This window comes from Scyliorhinus torazame, chromosome 18, assembly GCF_047496885.1.
Source record: "Scyliorhinus torazame isolate Kashiwa2021f chromosome 18, sScyTor2.1, whole genome shotgun sequence".
Lineage (NCBI taxonomy): Eukaryota > Metazoa > Chordata > Chondrichthyes > Carcharhiniformes > Scyliorhinidae > Scyliorhinus > Scyliorhinus torazame.
In genome coordinates this window covers 28592808-28609863 of record NC_092724.1, presented here as the reverse complement: position 1 = coordinate 28609863, position 17056 = coordinate 28592808, and the positions used below count along the sequence as shown (strand labels likewise).

Sequence of the window (17056 nt, the reverse complement as noted above, 5' to 3'; positions counted from 1 at the left end):
GAAGTGCAAAGAAGACAAATGATTTACGCCTGCTTTTCTTGATTGGAAGATTTTAGGAAAATTGAATTCTAAAAGTATTGGGCAAATTAAGGGTTAAAAACCTAGGATATATTATTGCAATGGTCATGTTCTTTAAAAAGGAGAGTTCTGCAGGGCTTGGGTAATTTTGGCAGCCAGCATTGAAATTAACCAAAGAATGTGTTTTTCATTCTGGGCTAATACCTAATGGTTTGCTTGGGGAAGTCCCTGGGGTGTTAAAGTGCTTTATCACGGCGCCGAGGTCCCAGGTTCGGTCCCGGGTCTGGGTCACTGTCCGTGTAGAGTTTGTACATTCTCCCCGTGTTTGCGTGGGTCTCTCCCCTCAATCCAAAGATGTGCAGTGAAGTGTAGGTGGATTGGTCACGCTAAATTGCCCCTTAATTGGAAAAAAAATAATTGGGTACTTTAAATTTTTTTTAAACCCAAAAGTGCTTTGGAGCCTGCAGAGATCATGGGTGGTATTTACCGAGCAACTCAGAGCATGTTTTTCAGCAACGGAGGAATCCCGCCAGTGGGATTTACTAACCCTGCCCTTGTCAACAGATTTTCCAGGTGACTGCCTCTCGTCACCAGGATGCCCATGCACCGACATGGGACTGGAAAATTCCGCCGGCGTGAACAGCCGGTAGATCACGCCCTAAAAATCTAGGTCCAAGAGAAACTAAAGTTGTATTTCTGCTGTTTTATGATGAGTTTGTTCAGTTACTTTAAAACAAATTCTACTTGCCGAGACCTAAAATGTGTTTTCTATATCATTGAATGTGTCTGCCATCAGAATAGTTTTCATTAAACATTGAAAGTTTCAATGATTGTAATTTCTTAGACATTCTTTGGCTGACATACATGAGTGATGATTTCATGACTGCAAATATTTTCAATTTATAATCATAAAGAGGGATTCAAAAGCATAATATGGAAATGTTTGGCACTTAGCCTCAGGCTCCAGTTGTTTCCACTGATTAGCACTTTATATGAGTTTTACATTCCAGGGTTTTTGGCATAACTTACCATGGGAAGATCAGCATAAATACTGGCATAACTTTACACTTAGAACATTTCAAGAAATTATAATGATCAATCATATTTGTAATCATTTTGTGTCGATTCTGTTGTTTTCCCATCCAATGCTATGGGACATCTTTGTTAACACATTTGTTATTGTCCACTGGAAAGAATCTTAATATTGCCAGAGGATATGCTTCAACAATAACTACATCTTCAATTGGGGGAAAACAGCATAATACCATTGTTGTCTTTACATCAGTCAAATATCAAATTAAAAATGATCTGTTACTTCAAATGATCTTCAAAACAAGGGAGTAGACGAAGACAAGCTGAGCCCTGTGACTATACAGAATGCTGATAATATGCATGACTATTGAAACCATTCTATTTGGACCGATGCAGATCATTTCCTCAGAGCTTCCTGCACTCCGCTGCATAACTCCAATGGAGTTTTTGCAGAAATGTTCATTCGTGTAAAAAGGGTTTCCAATGAAGTTACAATGGCAGAATGGGGAAAACACCACCCCTCCCTCAACTAATTCTTGCCATAGAAATTTCTTGGAGGTTTAGCAATTGAACAAGTCAACTAAAGTTTCCAGTACAGCCTAAAAACATGAAAGGATTGTAGTAGCGTTCCAGAGATGGTTATCATTTGTGTTACTCCATAAGCATTTGCCACTTCTGCACATCCTGCAGATGTTTGCATTGTGTACGGGGGCAATCTTTGATGTTGTTCTGACCTTAGCGTAACACTATTTTACCCTTTCTCGAAATATAGCAATGGTATAGAATGTGTGGGCATTTAAAGGGGTCACTTACATAGAAAGCTCTTTCATTTCTTTGCAAACATCAGGATAATACAATTATGAAATTTTACCCAAAACAAGCAGTTCTCAAATGGTATTGCTTGTTCTGATTTATGACTTGGAGATATGCAGAGATGACATACTAGTTTCTATGTCTGAACAGAAGCTTTGGGCTGTTGTATGGTCACTACTCGGGTACACTCTGTGGGGAAGTGGCCGAATTAAGTCTGGAGATCAGTCAGGGTCTAAGGCCTTTCCTTCGTAATATATTAAGAGGCTGGAAACTGTGTAAAACCCCTTGGACTGTATGCACCAATGTTTGACATTAAACGTACATTGTAAATGTAACTTGTAATGGTAAGTGTGAGGCATCTCGTACTGTATTGAAAGAAAATGATCTATATTTACATATATACTTTATATACTGTCGAATTTGAACTTATGTAATGTACCTTTAAAAATGTTATGAATGAATGAAATGAAAATCGCTTGTCACAAGTAGGCTTCAAATGAAGTTACTGTGAAAAGCCCCTAGTCACCACATTCCGGCACCTGTTCGGGGAGGCTGTTACGGGAATTGAACCGTGCTGCTGGCCTGCCTTGGTCTGCTTTCAAAGCCAGCGATTTAGCCCTGTGCTAAACAGCCCCTAATAAAGACATTTTTGAGTAAAAAATTATAGGGACTAGTTATTGTTGAAAATTTCCCTACATTAGTATCTGTTTGGCTTCCCTCTTTATTATCTTAAACTCTCTAGTTTATTCCAAGGTTAGAGAAACAACAGAAAATAACTTTCTTTCTCCTATTATACATTTAGTTTACAGATTGTTCAGTTCTGATTTGCTGATGTATTATATGGAGTATAGTGTCTGAAGAGGAACATCTGAATATATGATTGACACTCTCAAGCCCGTTAAATAAATAGATCATGTGCCCGAACTCTGAGTGAGGTGACACTATGAAAACAATTTTAGAAGTTCAAAAAATATTCAGGAGAAAATAATCTCCACACAAATGATAAATGATGACTTCCGGTGGCAGCTCTGAAGGAGTAAGTCGCACATTTGGTGGCTCCCGCTCTGGTCGGACTTTCGGACCTTTCCCCCGTTTTTCTACTGGACTTGACTTGTAAAACGGATGTTAGTGGCAACTGTTTTCTGAATTCCCACTTCGGTGCATGGTGAGAAGGACTAGAAGTGTTCGTAAGGGCAGAAACAAAAAGATAGAGAAGGCTTGGGCTGTAGCTGCAACGGATGACAGCATGGTGGAGGTTAGGACCTCTGGCTTGTCGACCCAGTAGTCTGGAGCAGCTGATGCAAGTCATTCAGGAAAGCTTTGCTACGCAGAAACGGGACTGCTTGGACCCGATAAGAGAGTCGATTGAGCGGTTGGCGCATAGATTGGACGCCCAAGGTGGAGAAGGCGCTGGCTGAGCAGGAGGAACATCAGACTGCGGTGGAGCTGGAGGTGGGGATGCTGAGGGACCAGCAGAAGAAGCTCCTGGAGAAGGTGGAGGACCTAGAAAATAGATCCCACCGGCAGCTCCCGGAGGGGTCCGAAGGAACGGACGCTGGGGCATACATCGCAGACATGTTTGTGAAGCTCCTGGGGGATGGGGCATTCTCCCGGCCCTTGGAGGTGGATAGGGCTCACAGAGCACTCACGAGGAAGCCGCGAATGGGAGACCCCCCGAGGGCAATGGTGGTGAGATTCCACAGGTTCTCGGATAAGGAACGCATTCTACAATGGGCCAAGCGGACACAGAGCTGTAAATGGGACAATAGCATCCTGGGGGTTTACCAGGACCTGAGTATAGAGGTGGCCAGAAGGAGAGCAGGCTTCAACCAGATCAGGTCGATCCTTTTTAAGAAAAGGGTGAAGTTTGGACTGTTATACCCAGTCCGTCTCTGGGTCACGCATGAGGATCAGCACTTCTACTTCGAGTCGCATGAGGACGCATTGGACTTTGCGAAAAAGAAAGGGGTGCTGATGGATTGAGAACTTTTGAACTTGGCTGCAATGTTAATGTTTTTGTTTTTTCTTTTTGTTTCTCTGTTATTGTACAAATGTTTCTCGTTTTGCGTTTCATGGAAGATGTTTGTGATGCCGTTTGCATTGATTTGGAACCAGCGGTAGAGCAGAGTGAGTTAAGGGTTTCATTTGCACTGTTGGGGGATGGAGGTGTGCTTGTTTTGATCTTGGTGTTTTTCTGTTGGGCAATTGTGTGGGGATTGTTTGACGTTGGAGTTTGTTTGTATGAGCGGGGGGGAGGGAACAATAGGTGTGAGACTATGCACCGGGGATGGGGGCCACCAAGCTAGCTGGGCGAGCTAGCTCTCGGAAGCGCAGTGGGAGGTGTGCATATGTTTGGTTTAGTAGAGGGGTTGGGTTACAGGGTGTTGTTACTCGGGGGGAGGGGGGTGCATGTTCTGCTGACGAGGGAGGGACTTGGGCTGAGGGACAGAGGGGGGCGGGGGTGGGAGCTGCCTGGGGATGGACCGGTGGAGGTGCAGAGCACTGGCTGGAGGCGGGTCTAAAAAAGGGGATGGCTGATCGGCGAGGGGGGGGGGAATGAGCCCCCCAACTAGGCTGATCACCTGGAATGTTTGAGGGTAAATGGGCCAGTCAAAAGGGCATGTGTGTTCGCACATCTTAGGGGATTGAAGGCGGACGTGGTAATGTTGCAGGAGATGCACCTTAGAGTAACGGACCAGGTTAGACTGAGGAAAGGCTAAGTCAGTCAGGCCTTTCACTCGGGACTAGATTCAAAGACTAGAGGGGTCACGATCCTGATCAATAAGAGGGTGGTGTTTGAGGCGGGAAGAATAGTCTCGGACGTGGGAGGTCAGTACATTATGGTCAGTGGGAAGCTAGAGAGGGTGCAGATGATATTAGTAAATGTATGTGCCAAATTGGGATGATGTGGAGTTTATAAAGAGGATGCTGGGGAAGATACCGGACCTGGACTCACACAGGTTGGTCATGGGAGGGGACTTCAATACCATTATGGACCCTGGCTTGGACCAGTAAAGCTCAAAAATGGGCAGGATGCCAGCAATGGCAAAGGAACTAAGAGGGTTCATGGAGCTGATGGGGAGGGTGGATCCATGGAGATTTGGGCAGCCGAGGGTGAAGGAGTTCTACTCACACGTGCATAAAGTGTATTCCCGGATTGATTTCTTTATTTTGAGCAGGGCCTTGCTGAGAAAGGTGAGGGGGGCGATCTATGAGCATGGAGAGAAGGCCAGCAGAATGCTTGCACAGCAGCTTAGGAAGAGGGAGGCAGCTAGGGAGATAGGGAAAGTAAAGGATGGAGATGGGAACCTGGTTGGTGATTCAGTAGGGGTGAATAAGGCGTTTAGGGATTTCTACTGCAGGCTGTACAGGTCGGAACCCCCTATGGGGCCGGAGGGGATGAGGCACTTCTTGGAGGGGCTGAATTTCCCAAAGGTGTACGGGGAGCGGGTAGAAGGGCTGGGGGCCCCAACCTGGCTGGAAGAGATAGTGGAGGGCTTGAAGGCCATGCAGGCGGGTAAGGCCCCGGGTCCGGACGGGTACCCAGTGGAGTTTTATAAAACGTTCTCGGGATATTGGGGCCGGTGTTGTTGAGGATGTTCAATGAGGCAAGGAAAAGAGGGGAGTTGCCCCCGACGATGTCACAGGCAACGATTTCGCTGATTCTTAAGTGGGACAAGAACCCGGAGCTGTGTGGGTCCTACAGGCCGATCTCCCTGTTGAATGTAGATGCCAAGTTGCAGGCCAAAATCTTGTCCCCCAGGATCAAGGATTGTGTTCCGGACGTTATTGGGGAGGACCAGACGGGGTTTGTTATGGGCAGGCAGTTGGTGGCCAATGTAAGAAGGTTGTTAAATGTGATCATGATTATCATCGAATTTACAGTGCAGAAGGAGGCCATTCGGCCCATCGAGTCTGCACCGGCTCTTGGAAAGAGCACCCTACCCAAGGTCAACACCTACACCCTAGCCCCATAACCCAGTAACCCCACCCAACACTAAGGGCAATTTTGGACACTAAGGGCAATTTATCATGGCCAATCCACTTAACCTGCACATCTTTGGACTATGGGAGGAAACCGGAGCACCCGGAGGAAACCCACGCACACACGGGGAGGATGTGCAGATTCCGCACAGACAGTGACCCAAGCCGGAATCGAACCTGGGACCCTGGAGCTGTGAAGCAATTGTGCTAACCACAATGCTACCGTGCAGCCCACCAGAAGGTAGGGAGGTGGAGGTAGTGATCGCAGTGGATGCAGAAAAGGCTTTTGATCCGGTAGAATGGGACTATCTGTGGGAGATACTGGGATGGTTCGGATTTGGGTGGAGCTTTATTGACTGGGTCAGTTAACTGTATCAGGCTCCTGGGGCAAGTGCACGGACGAATAGGACAACATCAGACAATTTTAGACTGCACCAGGGGACGAGACAGGGATGCCCCCTCTCCCCACTGTTGTTTTTGCTGGCTATAGAGCCGTTGGCAATTGCTCTGAGAGCCTCGAGGGGCTGAGCGGACTGGTCCGGGGGGGGGGGGGGCACAGGGTTTCGCTCTATGCTTCTGTACATTTCGGACCCAATAGAGGGGATGGAAGAAATCATGAGGACTCTAGGGGAATTTGGCTGGTTTTCGGGGTATAAGCTTAATATGGGAAAGAGTGATATGTTTATGGTCCAGGCGAGGGGACAGGAGAGGCGACTGGGAGAGCCATTTAGGTTAGTAGAGGGAAGCTTTAGGTACCTAGCCATCCAAGTGGCGCGGGAATGGGACCGGCTGCATACATTGAATCTGGCCCGGCTGGTGGGCCAAATGAAGGATGATTTTCGGAGATGGGACGCGCTTCCGTTGTCCCTAGCTGGGAGGGTGCAGACAGTGAAGATGACGGTCCTCCCGAGATTCCTATTTGTATATCCGTGTCCCTCCATCTTTATTCCGCGGTCCTTTTTTAAGCGGGTCAACAGAGTGATCACTGGCTTCGTCTGGGCGGGCAAGCCCCTGCGAGTAAGGAAGGTAATGCTTGAGCGGAGTCGGGGAGAGGGCGGGCTGGCGCTGCCAAATTTTAGCAACTATTACTGGGCGGCTAATATAGCCATAATTAGGAAGTGGGTGGTGGGGGAGGGGTCGGCATGGGTGCTTATGGAGGCAGCTTCATGTAAGGGCACCAGTTTGGGGGCGTTGGTAACTGCGCATTTACCATTCCCGCCGGCACGGTACTCCATCAGTCCAGTGGTGGTGGCGGCGGCCCTGAGAGTTTGGGGCCAGTGAAGGCGGCATGTGGGAGCATCGGTCTGGGCCCCAATCTGTGATAATCACCGGTTTGCCCCGGGGACTATGGACGGGGGGTTCCAGTTATAGCGGAGAGCGGGGATTGAGAGGTTGGGGGATCTGCTCATAGAGGGGAGCTTTCCGAGTGTGAGGGCATCGGAGGAAACGTTTGGGTTGGTGAGGGGAAACAAATTCAGGTATCTGCAGGTGTGGGACTTCCTTCGTAAACAGGTGTCAACCTTCTCGCTCCTACCGCTAAGGGGGCTCCAGGACAAGGTAGTTTCCAGAGAGTGGGTAGGAGAAGGGAGCGTCTCGGACATTTATAAAGAGCTTATGGGGTCGGAGGAGACGCAGTCCGAGGAGCTGAAGCGCAAGTGGGAGGAGGAGCTGGGAGGTGAGACAGAGGATGGTCTATGGGTGGACGCGTTGAGTAGAGTCAACACGTCCGCAACATGTGCCAGACTCAGCCTGATACAATTTAAGGTTGTTCACCGGGCTCACATGACAGTGGCCCGGATGAGCAGATACTTTGGGGTGGAGGACAGGTGCGCAAAATGTGCGGGAGGACCGGCGAACCATGTCCACATGTTTTGGACATGTCCAAAGCTTAGGGGATTTTGGCAGGGGTTTGCGGACGTCATGACCACGGTGTTAAAAACAAGGGTGGCGCTGAGTCCCGGGGTGTCGGAGGATCCGGGAATCCAGGAGGAGAAAGAGGCAGACATTCTGGCCTTTGCTTCCCTGGTAGCCCGGAGATGGATGCTATTAGCATGGAGGGACTCAAAGCCGCCGAAATCGGAGACCTGGCTATCGGACATGGCTAGCTTTCTCTGTTTGGTGAAAATCAAGTTCGCCTTGAGAGGGTCGCTGTTAGGGTTCGCCCGGAGGTGGCAACCGTTCGTCGACTTCTTTGCGGGAAATTAATCGTCAGGGGAAGGGGGGGTAGTTTAGATTAGAGTAGGGGGTCAATAAGGGTGGGACCTGTACGAGAGGTAAATGGCTTTTGCACTATGTTTATGGTGATGCACTATCAATTACGACGAGACAAGAGTAGAGAGTAGTTGAGGCTTTATTAAGCAGAGATGTGTGGCCTCCTACAGCTGCTGCCGAAATGGCTGCAGTTCGGAGAGCACACACATTTATACTCCGCCTACTGGGCGGAGCCAGCAGGCAGGGATCTACCCCCGTACCTGTAGTACAGGGGACTTACCGTAATGCCCTCGTATGAAGTGCAGAATATACAATATAATACAACAGTGGTGGCTACCACATTCACCCCCTGTTAAAAATGAGTCCAGCGGGGGTGGTGGAAAACTATTTACATACAGGTTGTCATTAAAATTTCAGAGAAGGTTACATAGTTAGATGGTCGGGCGCCTTGATCCGTCATTGAGAGCGCCGCAGTGCTAACGGCGAGTCAGGCGTCGGCTCGGTCGTCGGTGACTCCGGGAGCATGTCGACATCCTCTTCATCCCCGGGTGGGACCAAGGGGAGGACGGATTGTCCTGGAGCGGGCGCTGTGGTGGGGTGCGCAGGGGGAAGGGAGGGTGGCGCCGGGGCAGGGGGGTGGGGTGGGGTCCAAGCTGGTGCCAGGTCCCTGAGGGAGACTGTGTCTTGGCGGTCGTCGGGGTACACTACGTAGGCGTACTACGGGTTTGCGTGCCCCCTCAACCAACGGATCCGCCTTGTGGAGCCGCACGTGCTTGCGGAGGAGAACGGGTCCTGGAGCTGCCAGCCACATTGGGAGCGAAACCCCGGAGGTGGACTTCCTGGGGGAGGCAAAGAGACGTTCATGGGTGGTTTCGTTAGTCGCCGTGCACAGGAGCGACCGAATGGAGTGGAGTGCATCGGGGAGGACCTCCTGCCAGCTGGAGGCCGAGAGGGCCAGCTGGACGGCCTTCCAGATCATCCCATTCTCCCGCTCCACCTGCCCGTTTCCCCGGGGGTTGTAGCTGGTCGTCCTGCTCGAGGCAATGCCCCTGTTGAGCAGGTACTGGCGCAGCTCATCGCTCATAAATGAGGATCCCCGGTCGCTTTGGACGTAGGCGGGGAATCCGAACAGAGCGAAGATGGTGTTGAGGGCTTTGATGACGGTGGCAGATGTCACATCGGGGCAAGGGATGGTGAAGGGGAATCTGGGATATTCGTCGACCACATTGAGAAAATACGTGTTGCGGTCGGTGGAGGGGAAGGGCCCTTTGAAGTCCACGCTGAGGCGTTCAAAGGTGCGGGAGGCCTTCACCAGGAGCGCACGGTCTGGCTGGTAGAAGTGCGGTTTACACTCCGCGCAGACCTGAGCTTACCGGGGCGATACAAAATTAAAGGTGGAGAGCTCGATCCTCCACCGCAAGATCTTATCATTTTTAATCTTGCCCCGCTGTGTGTTGTTAAACATGAAGGCAACCGACCGTTGGTCTGTGAGGAGAGTGAATCTCCTGCCGGCCAAGTAATGCCTCCAATGCCAGCACAGGTTGAACGATAGCTTGGGCTTTCCGACGGAGGAGTGCCGAATTTCGGAGGCATGGAGGGTGTGGGAAAAGAATGGCACGGTCCTGCCTGCCTGGTTGAGGGTGGCAGCCAGAACGACGTCTGATGCATCGCTCTCGACTTGGAAGGGGAGTGCCTCGTCAACCGTGTGCATCGCAGCCTTGGCGATGTCGGCCTTGATACGGTTGAAGGCCTGGTGAGCCTCTGCCGTTGGTGGGAAACCGGTGGAGTGGATGAGTGGGCGGGCCTTGTCCGCATAGTTAGGGACCCACTGGGCGCAGTACGAAAACAACCTCAGGCATCGTTTGAGGGCCTTGGGGCAGTAGGGAAGGGGGGATCCATGAGGTGGCGCATGCGATCGGGGTCGGGCCCTAGAACTCCGTTCTGAACCACATAGCTGAGGATGGCTAATCGGTTCGTGCTGAACACACACTTCTCCTTGTTGTAGGTTAGGTTGAAGAGTTTGGCAGTGTGGGGAAATTTGGAAAGGTAAGCGCCATGGTCCTGCTGGTCATGGCCGCAGATGGTGACGTTATCCAGGTACGGGAAAGTGGCCCGCAGTCCGTACCGGTCAATCATTCGGTCCATCTCCCGTTGGAAGACCGAGACCCCATTAGTGACGCCGAAGGGAACCCTAAGGAAATGGTAAAGGCGGTCGTCTGCTTCAAACGCGGTGTACGGGTGGTCCGCCTTGCGAATGGGGAGCTGGTGGTCGGAAGATTTCAGGTCCACTGTCGAGACGACCCGGTACTGTGCAATCTGATTGACCATATCAGATATGCTTGGGAGGGGGTACGCGTCGAGCTGCGTGTACCGATTGATGGTCTGACTGTAGTCAACGACCATCCTGTTTGTCTTCCCCGTTTTCACCACTACCACTTGGGCTCTCCAGGGGCTGTTGCTGGCCTCGATGATACCTTCCCTCAGCAGCCGCTGGACCTCAGACCCGATGAAGGTCCTGTCCTGGGCGCTACACTGTCTGCTCCTGGTAGCGACGGGTTTGCAATCCGGGGTGAGGTTTGCAAACAGAGAAGGCGGGTCGACCTGAAGGGCCGTGAGACCGCAGACAGTAAGGGGTGGTCGGGGCCCACCAAATTTCAGAGTTAGGCTCTGGAGGTTGTAGTGGAAGTCCAGGCCATGTAGCAAGGCAGTGCAGAGGTTCGGGAGGACGTAGAGCCGGAAGCTGCTGAACTCTATGCCCTGGATGGTGAGGGTGGCAATGCAGTACCCCTGGATCGCCACGGACTGGGATCCGGAGGCCAGGGAGATTCTTTGGTTAATGGGGTGTACCGCGAGGGAGCAGTGCCTTACTGTATCGGGGTGGATGAAGCTCTCAGTGCTCCCGGAGTCCAGAAGGCAGGATATCTCATGCCCATCGACCTTCACCTTTGTCGACGCGGTCGCGAGGTTGTGCGGTCAGGACTGGTCGATCGTGACGGAGGAGAGACGTGGCTGGTCGGCGGCGGTTGCAGGCGATGAGTGGCCCAATGAGGTGCCCGACGGGCAGGGGTCCTGAGGCGGGGAAGATAGCAGCGCCCACGGGCCGCACGTGTCCTGAGGCAGGCAAGATGGCGGCGCCCTCGGGCCGCACGTGTCCTGGGGCAAGCAAGATGGCTCCGCCCATTGGTTGTGAGGCAAGCAAGATGGCGGCGCCCACGGGCTGCACGTGTTCTGAGGGGAGCAAGATGGCGGCGCCCACAGGCCTCACATGGTCTGAGGTGAGGAAGATGGCGGCGCCCACTGGCCGCACGCTGGGGGTGCAGGGACAATAGCGGCGATTGAGCGGGCCTGGCACATTGCAGCAAAATGTCCTTTCTTGCCGCAGGCCTTGCAGAGCGCGCTCCACGCCAGGCTGCGCTGTCGGGGGTGTTTTGTCTGTCCGCAGAAATAGCACTTGGGTCCCCTTGGGTTGGTTGGCTGCCGCGCGGTGCTGATGGGGTCCACGATGGGGTGGCCGCTGGCAGGGTCCACGATGCCCAGGAGGGGTGGGCCGTACGGTCAGGGGCATACGCCTGTACGTTGCGTGAGGCGACTGTGAGCGAGAGTGCTAGTTTCGTGGTCGCCGCGAGGTCCAGCTTAGCCCCTTCTAAGAGGCGCTGGCGGATGTAGGCCAACCCTATGCCCATAATGAACGCGTCTCTCATTAGCAGGTTAGAATTTTCAGCGGCCGAAACGGCCTGGCAATCACAGTCTCTCACAAGGGCGAGCAGGGCACGCCAGAAATCTTCCACAGACTCACCGCGAAGTTGGTGCCGCGTGGACAGGAGGTGCCTGGCGTAGATATTGTTGGTCTGCTGAGCGTCGTTCTCCTTCAGTAGCGCTATGGCCTCTGCATAGGTAGGCGAGTCCTGGATGAGGGGAAAGACATCGGAGCTCAGCCGCGTGTACAGAATCTGGAGCTTCTGTGCTTCTGCAATTGGGTCTGTCGCAGATCCGATGTATGCTTCAAAGCAAGTTAGCCAATGTGCAAAGTCCTTTTTGGTGTTGTCTGCTTGAGGATGCAGCTGCAGGCGATCCGGCTTGATGCGGAGATCCATCTTTGTAAAATCTCTGCGTAATAAATTGATGCACTATCAGTTACGACGAGACGAGGGTAGAGAGTAATCGAGGCTTTATTACACAGAGATGTGTGGCCTCCTACAGCTGCTGCCGAAATGGCTGCAGTTCGGAGAGCACACACATTTATACTCCGCCTACTGGGCGGATCCAGCAGGCAGGGATCCACCCCCGTACCAGTAGTAAAGGGGCCTTACCGTAATACCCTCGTATGCAGTGCATTATATACAATATAATACAACAGTGGTGACTACCACTTATGGTATCATGTACATTGTTTATTTTGTTGTTGTTACTATATCAAAAATACCTCAATAAAATGTTTATTAAAAAAAAACAAATGATAAATGATTACTCCTCCATCTTGAGCTCGACTTGGAGGATATTCCAAGGGAGCAAAGGCATAGAATGCACTCTTGAGTGGGAGACTTCAATGACCTGGCCATGTCCTTTGTTACAATGGAGATTACACTCCCGTCTTTGCTAATTTCAGTGGAAAAGTGGAGATGTAACTCTTGTTTTCTTTTTCGCTATAATAAGCCAAGTCCAGAATTATGTATCAATGGAACACATTTGCAGTAATTTAAAGCAGTTTGGTGCTCTAAAAAATATACCATAAAGAATTTGCAATCTGGTTTCCATTTTATGAGATTCAAAAACTGTAAATAGATTCAAAATCTCACTATATGGCACTATTAAAATAGAACTATTGTATCTGACAATTAGTCTCATGCAGCGATGGCTAGAATGATGGATTCACACCTGTTCAGACTGAGCTTCAGAAATTCCTGGAATAATTTTGCCACGTTTTCTTTCAACTTAAGAATTAATTAATGTTACGTCTATAAGAAGGAAAGGAGAGTAAAATAAGAGATACATGTACATAGGTAAGTAGAGAAACATCTAGTGGCTTTTATTGTGAATTGCTTCAAGGGGTGATGGAATTGGAGAGCCTACTGCCAATAATACATTCTTCAATCCCAAGCCATTCCAAGTCCCACCCGTCAATTCTAGAGTTACTTTCATTAGTGACTGCTGTAGATCATTATCACACGGGATTGGCTGATATTTTGATTCTACCGGAGCTGGCACCTGTTGCCTTCCATCAGTCCCAGACTGAAACACAGAAGACGAAAGGGGCAGCCAGATATCTCAACCCTGCACAAAAATCAGGACTTTTATACACAACGGTTTTACTTCTGATAGTATGTGAGTCGCACTCGGTGATATATTTATTTTCATTTAATGTATTAATTTAGTAGTTAATAAGCTTATTACTCCTTTTTTTCCCATTTTTATTGCCCCTGGGTTCTGTTACTATTTCTGGAACTGTTGCGATGTAAAACTGGAGTCTGCAGATGCTGTCTTAAAACAATTTTGTCAAAATGGACAAGGCAATTGAAGTAAAGGAAATTAGGTATTTGTTGTGTCATTGTATAAATTTTGTCCTATTTCACATGGAGGATAACATTTTGTGTGTAAGAATCCGCGCATGTGAATGTATCTGTGGAGGACTTATCTTTGATAAATTTAGTCTTGGTCAAAGAAGCGTGATTATCTTACCAAATTTAAACAGAGAAAGTGACTCTTAAAGGAAACCTCTCCATAACCAATAGCCATTTGGTTTAAATATTTTTCCTGAATAATTGATGTCATTGTCAATTGTTTAATCAAACTAGATACTAACCTGGTTAGCATTGTCGATAATTGACCTCTGCAAGATTCAAAGTCCATTCACGAGAGGTCTCAAGTTAACAAAAGGTGCGTCAGTGAGTTGGTGTTAATATAAAAATTATATAGGTCAACATCATACCCTTTTTCAAGTTATCTGATTATGTTACAATGATTATTTTGGGGCCTTACTCCTTTCTATTCTTCATTTACAACCATATATCTACCCAAATTTTTTATCAAAACTATGCATCCTCTGTGTCCATTTACATGTACATTTTGGCTAACTCTCTGGATCTGAGCCTCTTATTTCTCTGCCCTGAACTATGACCTGTGAACTCAGAAAACCCTAGCCCATTTTACACTCTTGACAGAAGGTGGACTTCTGCCCCTCGGTCAGGAGGAAGTCTTGCTATGGAGAGCTGCCAACCAATTGGATTGGCCAGCAACCCTCCAGTCCCTCCAGCAACAGTGCTCCAGTGGCTAGAACAGACACTGCACAGAGCTGCAGGAGCCTAACTCCCAGGAACTGGAGACCAGGTAAGTGTCAGAGATTCCAGGACAGGGAGGGTATAGAAGGCCTGGGGGATTGCGAGGTGGTGGTGGTGGTGGTGGGGGGGAAGGGGGGGGGGGGGGGGGTGGAATTGGTGTCTCGGTAGATAGGCTGGGGGTGGAGGGCAGCTGGCCTTAAATGGAGTGCACCCCAGTCATTGGAGTTTAGGAGGTTGAGTGGAGATCTAATAGAAACTTACAAGATAATGAATGGCTTAGATAGGGTGGACGTAGGGAAGTTGTTTCCATTAGCAGGGGAGACTAGGACCCGGGGGCACAGCCTTCGAATAAAAGGGAGTCACTTTAGAACAGAGATGAGAAGAAATTTGTTCAGCCAGAGTGGTGGGTCTGTGGAATTCATTGCCACAGAGGGCGGTGGAGTCCGGGACGTTGAGTGTCTTTAAGACAGAAGTTGATAAATTCTTGATTTCTCAAGGAATTAAGGGCTATGGAGAGAGAGCGGGTAAATGGAGTTGAAATCAGCCATGATTGAATGGTGGAGTGGACTCGATGGGCCGAATGGCCTTACTTCCGCTCCTATGTCGGTCTTATGGTCTAAAAAGGTGGCTTTTGATGGAGGTACCCACTGCCCTCCCTGCCCCATTCCTGCTGGAGATCGGCCTTTCTTCTCTTCCAGGTTTCCCCCTGAGCTGTCATCTTCCCACCAGCCTAAACATTGAAATTGGGTGGAAAACAGTTCATAAGTGGCCATTAATTGGCCATTTAGGGGCCTCAATTGGGGCAACGGCAGGTTTCCCAACTGAGGCCTTGCCCACCTAGCGTGAAATCAATGCACGTTCAGGGCAGATTGGAAGCTGGAGCGAATCCTGTCTGTGCAATTTAATGCAATCCCCTCCTAGCACCCGCCCCCAATGCCTCAAAACCCGCCGTGAGAGGAGTGTACAATTCTAGCCTTTTCCTTTGTGTTTTTCTTCCCTTGGGCCCTGCACTCCTGTTCCCTTTCCTTTCCATTCTCCAGTCATGCTTCCTATTATTTTTCCCTTCTCAGGTATTTTACCAAGCCTAAATTCCTGGTCCAACCCTTCACTATTCTTCTAATTTTCTGTTGTTGTGCTTTTTTCCCTCCATCCTGGATAAAGACCGTTTCCCTCTGTGGCTCTCCTTGCATTCTCCTCAGGGTCCTTCAAAACACACACCTCTGCCTCCTTACATGCAACAACCCAAGCACCCCATCCTTCTCTCTCACCAATTTTCCCACGTGGAATATCTCCTGGGGACTACTCTTGCCAAGTTCAATTCTACTCTGCTCACCCTATTCCATCACTGAACCCATTGGACAGAGTCTGCTGCAATGGGTTCTCTTCTCACTTCTGTACCATTACTTCTCAAGTATTCCATGGACCAATCCCTGGCTTCTTACCACTTTTCATTGGCATGAAGCTACTGAGCGACATTGAATTCAGGCACATATATCCTGATGACACCCATTTGTAACTTACCAGAACCTCTCTTGATCCCTTCACTGTGTAGTCAGTCTGCTTGTCTAACATCCAGTTCAGGATAAGCCACAACATCTATAATTAAGCAAGATCGAAGAAAATTGTATTCAATACCTGCACGAATTCTGTTCCATTGCCATTAATTCCACTCTCGTCCGTGGCCTGGCCATTATCCGAGGCAGTTTGCAGCCTCACCATCCTACTAAATTCTGAACTGAGCTTCCAACTTCATACCCTCTCGATCTCAAAGGCAGCCTACTTCCACCTTCATAATACCAACCAACTTTCCTCCCACAGGAGCGAATCTACTGATGAAACTCTCTTCCATACCTTTTTATCTCAAAATCTGACTATTTCACTGGCTGGCCTCCCATTTCCAACTTCCATAATTTTGAGCTCATCTAAAACTCAGCACCCCATATCTAAACAAGTTCTGCTCCCCCATCAACCCCATACTCATAGACCTGCATTGCCCCCAGGTCCCAGTTTTAAAATCCTTCCATTGGGACACTGATCTCTACTTTGTAATTTACTCCAAACTTATAACTGTCCAAAAACCTTGCATTTCTCCAACTGACCCTTTTGTGCATCCCCTACTCACTTCACTCTACCCCCAATGGCCTAGTCTTCATCCACGTAGGCAATATCCTCTAGAATCCCCTTCCTGACCCTACACTTTTCCACCTCTCACTTCACTTAAAGACCCTCCTTAAAACCTACCCCTTTGACCAAACTTTTGGCCACCCCTCCTGGTATCTCCTGTGAAGTGCCTTGGGACTTTTTTTTTAAAATGCTGTAAAAACACAAGTTGTGGTTAAGTGTTAACTGCTCATTCTTTTGTTAAAGTTTCCAAAACATACTTGAAAAATTCCTTCAATGAACATTGTTCCAGTGGCTCACTGGTTGGTGTGTTCGCATGCTTTACCATGGACAGATTAGATGTGAGTTTGTTTTCCAAAGTTTCACCTAGATGTCTGTTCTTGATCTTAGCACTGGAGCCAAGCTGAAATCAGACTCCATACATAAATGGCCTTGTAGTTTATTTGCTGTGTTCGTCTTTTTAGCAGTGGTCAGTATTGTATTATGAATCATGTGTCTAAAAATTATTAATTTTTCCATAATCTGCTGTAATTGCTGTCCATTGAGCTCTATGCTTCAAATCCTCAATTGTAATGTCTGTAATAATACCATATAATTTTATC

The 17056-nt window shown here is 49.1% G+C and overlaps 1 protein-coding gene across 1 annotated transcript in view; it reads left to right on the top strand.

Moving 5' to 3' along the window:
* Window positions 1-14345: 14345 nt before the first annotated feature.
* The window catches only part of LOC140395083 (uncharacterized), a 67053-nt gene continuing 64342 nt past the window's right edge, over window positions 14346-17056 (top strand). The window contains exon 1 of the mRNA XM_072482465.1: window positions 14346-14382. The gene's annotated coding sequence lies outside the window, so the exon portion shown is untranslated. The remainder of the gene's footprint in view (window positions 14383-17056) is intronic.